At 32.9% G+C, this 14633-nt stretch overlaps 1 pseudogene; it reads left to right on the top strand.

Moving 5' to 3' along the window:
- The first annotated feature begins 2221 nt into the window (after positions 1–2221).
- LOC108476818 (pentatricopeptide repeat-containing protein At1g26460, mitochondrial-like) lies at positions 2222–3137 on the top strand (annotated as a pseudogene).
- Positions 3138–14633: the final 11496 nt, after the last annotated feature.

Consider the following 14633-nt stretch of genomic DNA (forward strand, 5'->3'; position numbering starts at 1 on the left):
TCGACTGACTTCCCTGGAACTCAAACCAGACACCCTTCTACGGATGAGCAAAATTAGATTCGACTCGAAAAAATAAAAAAAAATTCAAATTTCGAGTTAAACGAATCGAGCTATTCGAGTCAACTCGATTTTTTTTTAATTTCGAGTTCGAATCGAGTTGAGTTTTCAGATTCGAATAATTCGAATATCAAACTATAATATTTTACATTTTTACCCAAAACTCCAAAACCTTTTTATTTTTCCCTCAAAACTTTTACTTCCCTCTTATCTCAACCCCCCATCTACCCAAAATCCATTTCCCACCAAAATTTTACTCTCCCATTTACTTTTCCTCAAAATTTTACTCTTAAAAACTCTTAAAACTTTTTATTTTCCTCCTAAATTTTTACTCCCTCCCACTTTCCCTCCAAAACTTTTACTTCCTTCCCATCCCAGCCCTCCATCTACCACAAACTCATCCCCCCTATTTTTTTTTTAATATTTTCCCTCCAAAATTTTACTCTCCCTATTTACTCTCTCAAACTTTTACTCTCCAAAACTTTTTATTTTTCACCTAAACTTTTACTTCTCACTCTTTACTCCCAAATAAAAAATTAAAATTATCCAAAACAAATCCTAAACATAAATATTAATAATTTTAGTTATATCTACTATTTATATTTTTAAATTAAATTTCACACTTTATATTATTTATATTATTGAATTGTTTAATCATATTGAATATTTATATTAAAATTGAATTATTAATGATGTCATAAAATATTCGTGTTAAAATTTTATATTGGTATCAATTTCACACTTTATCTTTAAAATAAATTTTAATAAAAAATCATATTTTACATTTAATATATTTTTAATTCCAAAATATATAGTGACAAGAATATGAAGAAAATTGAAACAACAAGCAAGTAAAGAAGCTAACCCGTATATAAAAGATTAATAAATAATTTATGAAGTGATGAAAGGTAACAAAAAATTTGATTACTGTAGACAAATTTTATTACGGTAGGTGACAGTGATTACAAGAACCTAAAATTATTTTTTAAAATTTAACTCGAACAAATATATTAGATTCTATTCGATTGGAATTCCATTTCACTCGACTCGATTCAAGAAAATTTCAAATCAAATTAAGATGTAAAATATGATTCGTTAACTCGATTATCTCAAAATATTTTCATTCTATTCAATCAACCCTCCTCCCTACACCCTTCTATACCGTGAGAAATGGAGGAATCCTAATGCCGCCCAAAATCCAACCTCCCCGGTCCAATTGCTTGCTCCCCTAGGCCTCTTGGGCCAGTCCTTGCACTCCGGATTCAGTACCCCTCCCAGTCCATCGACGCGCCTGCTTAATGAACCATTTCGCCGATTTGATGATTCAACAACGCTTGACTGAAGTGAAAGAGCTTTTCAAGTTCTGGGTTCGATCGCTGGATGAGAATGGAAAGCTAAGTTTGATGTTAATCTTTTTAATCATTATCTGAGAGCTAATTTGATGATTGGAGCATCATCTGGGGATTTACTTGATTTCGTCGCCCAAATGGATGATTTTGAGCTTGTTCCCAATTTAGGGTCGTTTAATTTGATTTTAAAGGCCACGCGTCAGGCTAAGGAAACTGAAGCTGCTGAGAAATTGCTTGAACGGTTAGTTGGATGTAGTAGTGCTATACCTTTTCTTTTTAAAACTTGATTTCTCGTTACCCTTTTGCTTGAAAGTTCCCTAAATACTTCGTTTTGAGTTAGTAGATGAGATGGGAGCAAAAAAGTTCTCATTTTCTTTTAAAAATAAAATTCATTACGCTGCACTCCAAATTTGTGATGTGAATTGTAAACGTGGATTTAGTTGTAAGTTTTTTCTTTTTATTTTTAATTGTAATGAGAATTTGAATCCTCTATATTTGAGATTGTGTGGTTGTCTTTGGTTGACGGTTCATAGTTTTTGGTTGATGTTGTTTTGGTGAATTTTAGTGATGTTAGATGAATGACAATTGGATAAAGATCGCAATTGGGTTATGAATTGGGACAGAAAGGGTGATGCATTATTTATTTTTGAAGATTAAAATTCCTTTTATAAATTTACTCTGTAAGGATATGCATTTGTGTTTGAATAGGATGTCCCTTGCATCGGTAAGATACTGCTTTAAGTTTATTGGAATTACATTCTAAACACTAGTGATATTAAATCGGTGTTGTCACCCTTCACTTTGTCCCTATCACGATGTTGCAAGGTGGAAAGGAATCTCTGCCTGATGATGAATCTTATGATTTGGTTATGGGAATGCTGTTTGAGATGCGAGGGGTTGAAGCAGCATTGAAATATATAGATATGGCCTTACAATCCGGTTATAAGTTGTCTATTAAAGTATTTACAGAATGCATAGCTTGCTGTGTTAGTCAGGGCCAGCTTGACACTCTGGCTACTCTCATTGAGAGGTGCAGGTTAGATACTTATTGGTTGCAAAATGTTGTTTTGAGTGTGGAGGTTGCCTTTTGCTCAATGTTTGATTATTTAACTTTGATTTATCGGGTCTTATCAGAAAACAGATCAGAATAGAGGTCTATAATCAAATTGGAGTTTGTGCAACTATCTTACAGAAGCTGTAATGCAAGCAGACAATAGCAAGCTATCATTTTATGCCTTGGAGTTTATGGCCAAATGGATTGCTTGAGGCGAAAATGCAAGGCCACCTTTCTTGCTTTCAGTAGATGAAGGATTGATTGTCTCAGCACTTGCAACTGCAGGTAGGACCTATAGTTCAAACCTGTTGGATGCATCTTGGGCAATCCTTCGGTGCTCGCTGTGTCAAAAGAAGGTTCCTAGCCCTGAATCTTTCCTTGGGAAGATATATGCTCATGCATCATTGGGGAATCTACAGAAAGCTTTTGGTATGTTGCACGAGTTTGAGGCTGCTCATGGGAATCTCGTTAATGAAGCAGAAGGTCTGTTCTCGCCTTTTACTTCTTTATATCCGTTGGTCGTGGCTTGCTCCAAGAAGGGTTTTGAGGCTTTGGATTCGTATGTCCTTTTATACTTCCAATTATTTGCATTCTAATCATTTTGTTGAATCAGTATTATTTAATATTTTGGTGATTTTGATATATTTCTGGAGAAAAAAAAGAAATTAGCATGAGAATATTAACTTGCATGCATGCTCCCTTTTCAATTTTAAAAATTAATAATACATAAATATCATAGAAGTTCCTTAAGCTGCCTCGTCGAGCACTAATTTAGCATTTGAATTAAGTCAATTAAATACAGTTAAAATAATTATAGAAAGGGATTAGTTTATATTAGTGTAAATTTTAAGTAAGTTTAAATTACGTTTACTGTATAAAATGTTTTTATTGTCTCATAAATTTTCCTGAAATCATTTTCTAAATGATACACAACATAAATATATTTGTGACAAAATGTTATAATAGTATTTTCCTTTTGACAATCAAAATATATTTTATAGTAAGATAATATTTTATAATAATTGTTATCTTATATAAATTAAATAATAAAGCGGTGTCTATTAAAACTTAATTTAAATTACATATATTATATATACGAAAGTGAACAGTGACACGTTAGAGTTGGAAGAGATAAATGAAGTTAAACATGATTTAAACAAATATTCATCTTTATATGAGTAAAATATCCATATTTTATACTATAATTGTAAGATATATTTATTAAATTTTCAATAATATATTAAGAATATTATTTAAAATTTAAAATTTAAAATTATTATTAAAATAAAAATATAATATTAAATAATTTATTAAAATAATAAATTGTATTAATAATTTATTATATTTTTAAATATAACTAATTAAATATGTATGATTAATAATATTGAATATTATAATATCTATGTTTAATAAGATGCCTTGGCCAGACGGTATGATCCCGACCTTCTTCTGGAGTTGCTAACCTATTGTCGCTGAGGATATTTTTGTTTAGTGTTGCTTTTGGCTCCCTAGCTGCTGCCTTCACTCCACTGGCGCCGACGTCCCTCGAGCCAACTGATACCATTGGAGTGCAGCTCTCTTCCTCGTCAATCTATTTGCTGGCTTACAAAACCTAAATCAAATCCAGATGTAGGGGAATTTAATAAGGAAACCTAAAAAAAGACTGTGTGATGTTATTTCCTTTTTCCTTTCTTGATTTTTTTATTTTTTTGGCCCAAAAGTCTCTCTCATTCTCACCGCTACCGCCGACATTGTAACGATTGTTAATGGCGATCTTCTCAGTACTTAAATGTATCTACTCTATCGCTTCCTTGATTTGGAGTTGACTCTCATTTCCGATTTTTAATAGAGCTCTCTCTGCTTTTTGTTAGCTTCGTCTTATTGAAAATCATACTAATTGGTCTATCTTTTGCCACTTTCATTTTGTTTTAGTGATTGATTCAACAACTACTACAATCAAGATTCATCTGGCATTTACATGGTTGATAATGACATTTTCTTGGAATGATTAGTTCTTTATCCGTTTTTATTCTCATTTTCTAGGTTTCATCTATTTGATTTCTTAAAAAGCTGATAGTGTTCGTGTTTCTCTTCTGACAATTTATTCGTTTTTCACTGTTTCTCGATGCCATGTTCAGTTGCAAGTAGTGCATGATTTGTATCTTATCATGATTTGCCGAATTATTGTGGTTTTGAACTTGTAACATTGTGTTTCTCATTCTTCCTTATTTGGTTGTTCATAAAACAGAGGGAAAATGGGTGGTGCAAGATGTTCTTTTGTTGTTCTGACTTTTAATTATAAAAAATATTTGCTCAACTAAGTTTAAGAGCGTTTTCGTAAGCAGGTAAGAGATCTTTATCCTTAAGTCCTAAAATGGAGGTTAATATTTTAGATCCTTTTGGTATCTTTTTCCCCATTTTGAATTATGGGACCAAGAGAAGTTCCAACTTAATTAGGCCTTGTTTGACTAATTTTTGAAGCATATTTGGATTGAGAGGCTTGAAATAATACCTTCTTTTGTAGTTAATTAAGAAAAGAAGTAAGAAGAGTGGAACTTTAGGTTACAATTTCTCTTTTGAAAAGTTTTGGATAGCAGATGTGTTAGCTAAGTTTGGCATTTGAAGGGAAGTGTTTTCATGGCTTGATGGTGCTATTTGTTTTGTTTTATTGAGTTCTCTGTGTTTTGTTGGTATTTGCATGTCTTGGCGCTGTCTGTTCTTATTTGGTGTTCGAGTTCTGGTTGATTTGTGTTACGGATGTTTTAATTCTACATATTGGTTCTGAAATGTCTTTGCCCTTTGTTTGCTTTTGTTTGTGTTGTCAGTTATTAATGAAAGTTGTCTTAACAAAAAAAAGAAAAAAAGAAAAAAGATAACCAGGTTTTTTCATGTTCGAATAAGAGCTAGAAAGAATGCAATTGTTTGCATAATTGTTAATGGGAAGAGGTTATCTCATCCAAGAGAATTTTAGTGGACCGTGTTTAAAAGTTTCGATCAATTGTAGATTAGAATTTAAGTAACTTTTGGGAATGCTAGCTGAAACTTGGGAAGATCCATTCTAATTGAACAAATGAAAATAATGTGTTGGCATTAGGAAAATCAGGAATATGTCTGCAATGTATAAAGCTTGATTAGGTGGGCTGAATCAGGTAGAGATATTGTATGTAACAGAGCTTGATTAGGTGGTTTGAATCAGGTAAAAGATATTGTATGTAATTATATTGAAGCTGTCGAGGGTGTGTGGATTAGTAGCTAGGTGATTGTTTTGTATGATGTTTTGAAGTTGATGTATGTGATGTTTGCTGCTTATTGTTGGCTTAATGAAAGACCCATATCTCTTCTATCCCACTCACCCCCCCAAAAAAAGTTTTAAGATTTAAAATGAGTAACATTTTTGAAGAACTACATTTGGCATGATTTAACTTTTAATCATGTCAGGAATGTTGTATTTTATTTAGTTGATGAATTTTATTAAATTATTATTTTGTTTGTTAGTGATATTTTGCTTCTATTGCTTTGTATTTTATGTAAATTTTGGTTTCAATGCGGCAATAGATACTTCAAAAACTGGAGTTGAAAAGCTTGATTCTGCTGTAAGTGTTACTTTATCTACTATTTTCTTTTGTTTCTTAATTCCCAAAAAGAGAAGGAAAGAATTAATGATTTATAAAAGGAATTAATTACTTTAAATGTCGGGCAGGAGAAAAGCCCGGCTGTCAGTGTCTTTTCACATCCCGTTTCTGTCTAATCAATCAAAAATTAAATACTTTTTCATAGGTCAAACTTTATTTTGCTCTTTTCAAAAAAAAGAAGAATGGCAAAGGCTTTTTGTCACAATTTTTTGAACATTAACAAAAATAATTAAATAATATGCTCACTCTACTTTGAATTTCTGCTATATTGTTTTTATTTTTGCAAAACAATTTCTAAATTTTGGGAACTTAATTGCGTCCACCTTTCGTGTTTTAGCCTCATAATTACTTGATAATTGCATCGGGCTTTGAGAAAATAATTTTATAAATTTAGGATATGAATGGTTGGTATTAAGTTTTTTTTTAAATCGTATCATATTGATATATAAAAATGTTAATATTTGAAAACAAATTTTGAGTTTTGGCCATCTAATGGCTAGTACCAGAATCTTTTTTTTAAAAAAAAAAATAGGTGTTGGCCAGATGGCTGGCACCAAGTACTTTTTTTTGTGTTCCAAGGTAAACTTTTCTTACTTTGGGACACTGATGGCCGGCACTATCTTTTTCGAGCCTCAAAAATAAATTTTTTTGGTTCTGGGGCACTGATGGTCGGTACTAATTTTATTAGATTAATTTTTTTTTATTTTAGGACACCGATGGTCGACGTCAACTTTATCATATTAAAAAAGTTTTTTTTTTTAATTTTAGGACACTGATGGTCAGCATCAAGTATTAAAAAAAAAGTTTTCTTAATTTTAAGAATCAGATGGCCGAAACCTCCTACTCTATATATAAGGGATGGTTTAGATTCTGATAATGTAAATAGATAAGAAAAAAAATTTAGAGAGCCATCAAAATGATAGTATTTTGTAGTATATTATCAAATGAGTTTTATGTAGTGAATTGCATATGGGAGTTTTTTGTAGTGTATAACCGAATTTTGGGGTTGAATTATATACTGTCATGTTTTAACGAGTTGAATTATATACTGTCATTAAGGGTGTGATGACTTTCTACGCAATAGATGGTTAACTGAGATGTCCAACGTAGATGAATATTATATATGCTGTAAGAGCGTTTATTCTGCAACTTATAGGTGAGATACTGATGCAACGTAGACCTGATTCAAGTAGAAGACGACTAATTGTGAATAAACTACTATTTAAAATATTTATATTATTTCTTTAGAATGTTTGTATTTTTATATCTCAGAATTTAATTTATTCGTTTAAGGTTTAGGGTTTCATTTTTATATTTTCGTGTATTAATTTCTTAGAATGTTTGTATTTTTTGTATCTGTAAATTTAATTTAGTCCATATTATATTTAGTTTGAATTTAAAATTTTCGTATATTAATTTTACCCATCTGTTTATAGTTTGTTGGGTGTTTAAGTTTAATTTAATACGTATTATTTGTTGTTTGAATTTTATATTTTATGTATTAATATTCTAGAAAGTTTGTATTTTCTTGTATCTGTAAATTTAATTTGTTTTGTACTATTAATTTTTCGTGATTCAAACAAATAATTATTTTAGAAAAAACAAATTTATATTAAAAATAGAATAATACAAAATAAAGTAAATATTTACAAATAAAAATTAAAATTATCGTGATCTAGACGACGTCCCCAGCACTGACGTGTAACGATTCGACTGCCTCCATCGGTGATGTCGTGCACCTTATTAAGGCATTTAATAGTTGCTCGATCCGGCCGCCGATGTCCTGTTCGGTGTACTTAGAAAAGTAGTATAATCATATACACCATAATCAGGAGTTAAAAGGTATTGCGTAACCGGAGGTATCGATGGAAAAATATTCTTAGTAGTAGGTGTACGTGCTTCCTGATCGAGCTTCGAGTGGTATGAGGACAATCCAGACTATGTCGAATGTTGAGGCTCGAGGTTGTTGCCAAAAATATCCTCAAACGATGGAGGAAATTGGGGTTCAGGCTCAGGCTCCGGGTGGTATGATGACGAGCCGGATGCTTCATATTAGAGTTCTGGATCGAGGTTCAAGGCAGAATCAGTTTCAATGTTCCCGAATGACGAAACTCAGTTACGGTGTGGTCATGTGTTCCTCCGTTGCCATCGGAAAGATTCTGGTTGTGCATTTTTCGGGATCAACATATAACGACCTTGGAATATAAAGGGCTTCCCATGTGACATATACCATTCTGCATATTCTCACGTAGGAGAGAGCTCTCCCTATAAGACATACAAGGGAGGGCTCCTCGAATTTCAATCATTCCACAAAAAGATATATGGTTTATGTTTTTTCCGCCCAATTTATTGCGTCCCGACCTGAACTTTTTTTTTCCATTCTATAGACTTCTTTGATGTCGATGAGAGGCTTCGGGATAGGTTGTATGCAATCGAACTGCCTCAATACCTGACCTCCATCGTGCCACTCCACCATATGAAAATGAATCAACGGAACATTTGGCACGAATAGCTTTTGCTGCTTGGTAACCCATGATTGTATGAACGCCGCGATCTGGTCCTCAACATATGGCATCTACAGAAACTGCATAATATAGACAACACATTATTAGTTAATTTATTTTTTGTGTGGAATTATTGTATTTAAAAAAGAAAGATTCGGAAGCGTATTTTACGCCATCCCTGGAATGAGTCTCGATCATCATACGGTACGCGGGTATTATGAACGATCGACTGATTTTCGATACAATTGCCCATCTGAAAAAAAAAAGAATAAATTTTCAGATTATTTTTTCCATGCAAAAATGAGTATACTATACTATACATTTAAAAAACAGAGGGTAAAATCGAACTACCAATTTACCTATTCACGAGTGGCCACACACATAGTTGGTGGCTCACCGATGCCAGAAATAGTATTTGGTATAATGCCCAAGACTGTAGTACAAGGCAACAATCACTTATTGTTTTGGTAGACGACTTTGTCGCTCAACAAAGTTCGCGGTATAAGCATGCCAATATTACAGAGCCCCAACTAAATCTTCCAGCAAGCTCAATGTCCTCTAGTAAAGGAATACATGATGTGGACTTTATTTTGATTGACGTTCGGCAACAGTACCTAACCTACAAGTTGCAGAATAAACGCTCTTACAGCGTCGATAATGTTCATCTGCGTTGGACTGTTCAGTAAATGTTGGAAGTTTCTCTTAACTAGGTAAATTTAATACTAGTTAATCTTCCTTCCTTATCGTTAAGGGCACTTTTCCAAGTAATTGCTCGCAAGTGCCCCATGGTTTGAATATTTTTCCAAGCCTGGTCACTGCTTCACCATTAATAGACAGCCCTAGTTAGACTGCTACGTCTTGCAGTGTAATAGTGAGCTCCCCACAGGGGATGTGGAATATATGTGTCTCCGGGTGCCATCTTTCAACTAAAGCCGATATTAAATCAGCTCGTAGCTCAATATCTAAATGTACGTGGCTACCTCAAAATCTGCAACGTTCAAATATGGCAAAACTCTTCGATCGGGAAAATAACCTGGATCATGCAACAGAAGTCTCACAATCCAGTACTAATCCTGTGTTTATAGTAGTTATAGAATGTTATATTTCTCGTTTAAAAAATAATTTATCATAGTAATTCAAATAAAATGAGATATTTTTCTTCTTGTTTACCTTATTCACATTTTTAGCAATGTAGTTGTCGTCATTTAAAAGAATATTAGGATTAGGATCCATTGAGTGATCAGCAGTGGTCAACGGTGATCGATGGTGATTGAAGGGGTTTGGAGGTGATCGACGATCGTCGATCGGTAGTGAGCAGTAGTTATCGGTAGTGGTGATCGAGTTTTTGGTTGAAGTACCCCATTTATAGTGAGGGACCATAGTGGCTGAGCAGGGGTAAAAGTGAAAAAAAAAATAAAAATAAAAAAAGTGTTAGGCACTGACTTATTTGGTCACGTCGGGCAGGCCTAGGCTGCTAGTGCTGACCAATGGAAGGCCGAATGTCCTGGGCTTGGTGTCGGCCAATTGGTCAATACAGGCTTGACAGAGACTGCCTTGACCCATATTGTCAAATTATTTTTTCATTTCAAATTTAATTTAACTTCATTTCAAACTTCATTTCATTCCATTTCCCTTTAACATTCCATTTCATTTAAATTTTCTTTTTTTTCATTTAAATTTAATTTTTTCTCATTTCAAATTTTTTTCATATTAATAACAAGTCGTCTCATTTGAATTTTGTTTTTCATTTCAATTTTTTTCATTTCAAATTATAAATTTTTTTCTGTTCATTTCATAATCATTACAAATTTCATTTCATTTCATATTCATTTAACATTTCATTTCATTAAAATTTTTTCATTTAAATTTATTTTTTCTAGTATTCAAAATTTTTTTCATATTAATCACAAGTAGTCTCATTTTATTTTTTTCAATTCATATTTTCATATTAATTAAAAGTAGTCTCAATTTTATTTTATTTTAATTTTTATATTTTATTAACATTTTTCTCAATTTAAATTTCATTTCATTTCAAAATTTTAAATTTTATTTAAATTTAAAAATTTTCTCATTTAATTTTTTCAAATCAAATTCTTATGCCAGACCTCTTGGGTCACATTGGAACAGGCCTAGTGCCTACCATTCAAAGGCCCTTGGCTAGTGCAAGCCATTGAAAGCCCAGTTTGCAAGGCATGACACAAGCCTATAATGACATGTTTTGTCAATTTTTTTCTCATTCAATTTTCATTTCTCATTTTTTTTCATTTTCATTTCTCATTTAATTTCATTTAAATTTATTTTTAATTTAAATTTATTTCATTTTCCATTTAAATTTATTTTTTATCTCATTTTAATTTATTTAATTTTTCATTTCAATTTATAATTTATTTTCATTTCATATTCATTTAATACTTCGTTTCATTTCATATTCATTTTTTATCATCTCAATTTATTTTTTCTCATTTCAATTTATTCTTTTTCAAATTCATTTTTTTCTCATTTCAATTTATTTTTTCTTTTTAGTTTATATTTTAATTTCATCCCATATTTTAAATTCATTCATATTTTATTCACTTTTTTACCCTAAAACTTAATTTTAATTTATATATTTTATCTTTTTCTAATGTCAGGCATTGGTAAACTGGCCTTGACCTTGGTGCCGGCTGCCGGCCAATCTAAGGCCATATGTGGAAGGCCTTGCTGCGGGCCATTCAAAGGCCATTTTTGGCAGGCCTGTCACTTCAAATAAATCTCTTTTTCCTTCTTTAATTATGTATACATTTCAATTTCTATTAAATTTGAATTTCATTTCATTCCAATTTTAATTTTATTTCAACTTGATTTCAATCAAAAAGTTTAATTTATCATTTAGATTTTGCTCATATATCTTTTTTAAATATAATTTTAATTTTTTATTTCATTTTCAAATTTAATTTCATTTTAATTTCACTTTTTACTTTATTTGAATTTTAGTTGAATTAATATATTTAATGTGTTTTAAATTAAATATATATGTATATTGTATTATAATTTAATGTGTTTTAAATTAAATAGTATGTATATTGTATTATAATTTGTATATCATTCCTCATATTGGAGTCCAACATTACGAGACAATTAACCGGAAACATAGACAGATGTAGGCAAGTTGATCGGTTGTGTCCAGATGTTAGGCACACAGTGCACAGTTTGGGTTCTCCCGTCTCCCTGATGTCTATGTCATTTCGAATTCTCGTCAATTATGGTCGACTTTGGGATGTTTATGGAGACTATGGTTAGGCACCATCTCCAAAGCAATGGAACTTCCCAGTTTGAGACGTCGAGGATTACAGGAAACTCGTTCCCCTCATATACGCAATGTGCGTTGCAACGTATAGATCTCGTCAATGAATTGTTCAACATTTAAGTTTGCTCTCGCACACACTGTATGAACATGCACGCACATATATCGGAGAGTCTGATATCTCACACACTCGCAACGCCTAATTCATAAATTAACTGTGTATGACCTAGGAGGAAGACCCGAGCTACGAATGATGTACTCTTGAACTAGGAAAATCTCCAAGTCACGCGAATACAATTTTACGTTCATCTTTTGCGCCTTTCGACTATTTACCGTCATGGCCTTTCAAACGGCCTCAATGTACACGTGTCCAACTTCGATTTGCTTAGCTTGTCTCGACCTCATCCCAGGCATCAATGTGGCCAACCTGTAGAATGTTGTCGAGAAAATAATAGAAATTGGCAGATGATGTGTGTGCCTCAATACAGAGTTAATCGCCTCTACCAAGGTGGTTGTGATCTGGTTATATTGAAACCCCTCATCGTAACTTTGAGTCTATTGTTAGTTTTCCATGCTACCCAGCCATGTCCGGAAATTGTTGGTAAAGATGACATTTGAGATTCAAGCCTCGCGAACCTTTGGCTGAATTTTTGCAGTTCTAACTTATGAGCTACATATGTAATTTGGAATCAGTATTTTAAAAACTTATAGGTTGATAAAATTTGAAAAGGAATTTTTGAAATAAATATAAACAATATTTTTTACCCATGTTCACAAGTTTATTTTTTCATTTGTTATTCTTATAATCTCTATGGAAGTTTACAGCGATGTGCCAGATGCAATAAACAGACCTCCACAGAACCCTCAATCACTTATCACAGCAAGTAGTCTCTTCGATCTGTCCAATATAAGGCAAACGTTGTCTTCTCTGACAACGTGCATCCGCAAATTTCTAAGGAAAAATTCCCAAGACTCGAAGCATTCACTCTCTACGATGGCGAAAGCGATTAGAAGCACATTTCAATTGTCGTTATGTGCAACAACAATTAGGAGTATTTATGTGTATTTACTGTACAACAATGTCCCATCCACCTACACACGACTTAAGTGTCCAAAATAATCAGTGAAAAACTTGTTTCTCGATTGTATCTCCCGGTTCGGGCCTTTATACGACAGTGTTTGCAAAACAGTCATTATCCCGGGCACATACTCCCGCATCGCGACTAACCACCCTTGAAGCTCGTTGTATGACGTAACCCAGTCACCATACAACTCTTGTATCAGTATTTGCTTCGCCCACCATGCCTTTCAATACGACATTTTGTACTTGAATCGAACTTGCATGTCAGCAATAAAGACCGACACCTGAATGATAGGCACTCTTTCACAAAAAAGATGATGCAATTGCATATGAATTTTTGCATCTAACTTTTGATGGTCTTGCGACATACAAGCAGACGCGCATGTGTGTGGGCCTTCTAGTTTCCTTATCATCCACATTTGTGCTCGCTGCATTAACGCAGCTCAAACACGCCAGTTACACCCACTTAAGGCTTTCCAACATTCTCCAACATAAAAAGACTGCGTCGACTTTGTTACTTTATAATCCACATCTAGATTCAAGCTATGTTGTTTAATTGCATGTAAACAATCTTTCTTATTATCAAATTGTTATCATAAGAACAACTCTTCACCGTCGAATTCATTATCAAGTAAGTGAGCCGTGTAACACTCTTAACCCGTATTCATCGCTGGAACAGGGACCGGAGTTTACAGATAAAATAAATAGACATTTCATATAATATGACATTCATGTCAAAAATCAATCAAAATCAAACATATTGTCCCTTATACGAGCCCTCAGGGCCCAAAATACGCGTTAGAAACAAGTTAGGACTAAATCAGGTACTCAAAGAATTTTTTTAGAAAACATTGAAAATTTTCAAGGTTACAAAAGTCACACGGCCGTGTGGCCAGGCTTTGTAACTCACACAGTCAGAAGACATGCTCGTGTCTCAGGCTGTGTGGGCATTCAAAATAAAAACACACGGCCGTGTCAGCCCATGTCCGTACCAGTGTAACTCTCTGACTTAGGTCACACGCCTGTGTGTTAGGCCATGTGAGCATACTGACTTACATTCTTATGAAGATACAGGGGACACACAGCCGTGTCACTCAGCCGTGCGTCACATACCGCTGAGACACACGTCCGTGTCTCTACCCGTGTGGATAAAAATAGACTATTTTCTAAACCATATTTCTCACCCAAATTGGCACCAACCTAGTTTCAACAAATTGCACATCAACAAGCCATAATAAAGCATTCAACACAAGTTAAAATCAAGTATTAAACATGTATTATCACTACATACAACCAATATGCCCTTAAGCACCTCAAATGACAACTTAAAAATATGTTAACCAAGTATCCAAACTTACCTAATTAATTTATCTTACCAAGTTACCAAAGTTCACTATAATTCAAATACATACATATATATAACACTCATACTAACATCACAATTATACTTTAATCTCATACTAATATGTAAGTTGATAATATAAACAAAATATTATCTATATTATTTACATAAATTAAACTTTGACTAAGACCATACAAAAGCCTATATATGCTATATAAATCGTATTTAAAGTTTCAAAAACTACTGAGATAAACTGGATAGTGTGACTTGAGTGTTGATCTGATTGTCTAACCTTCCGAAAATCTACAATGACATTAAACAATACAAATAA

This window comes from Gossypium arboreum, chromosome 12 (genome assembly GCF_025698485.1).
Source record: "Gossypium arboreum isolate Shixiya-1 chromosome 12, ASM2569848v2, whole genome shotgun sequence".
Classification (NCBI taxonomy): domain Eukaryota; kingdom Viridiplantae; phylum Streptophyta; class Magnoliopsida; order Malvales; family Malvaceae; genus Gossypium; species Gossypium arboreum.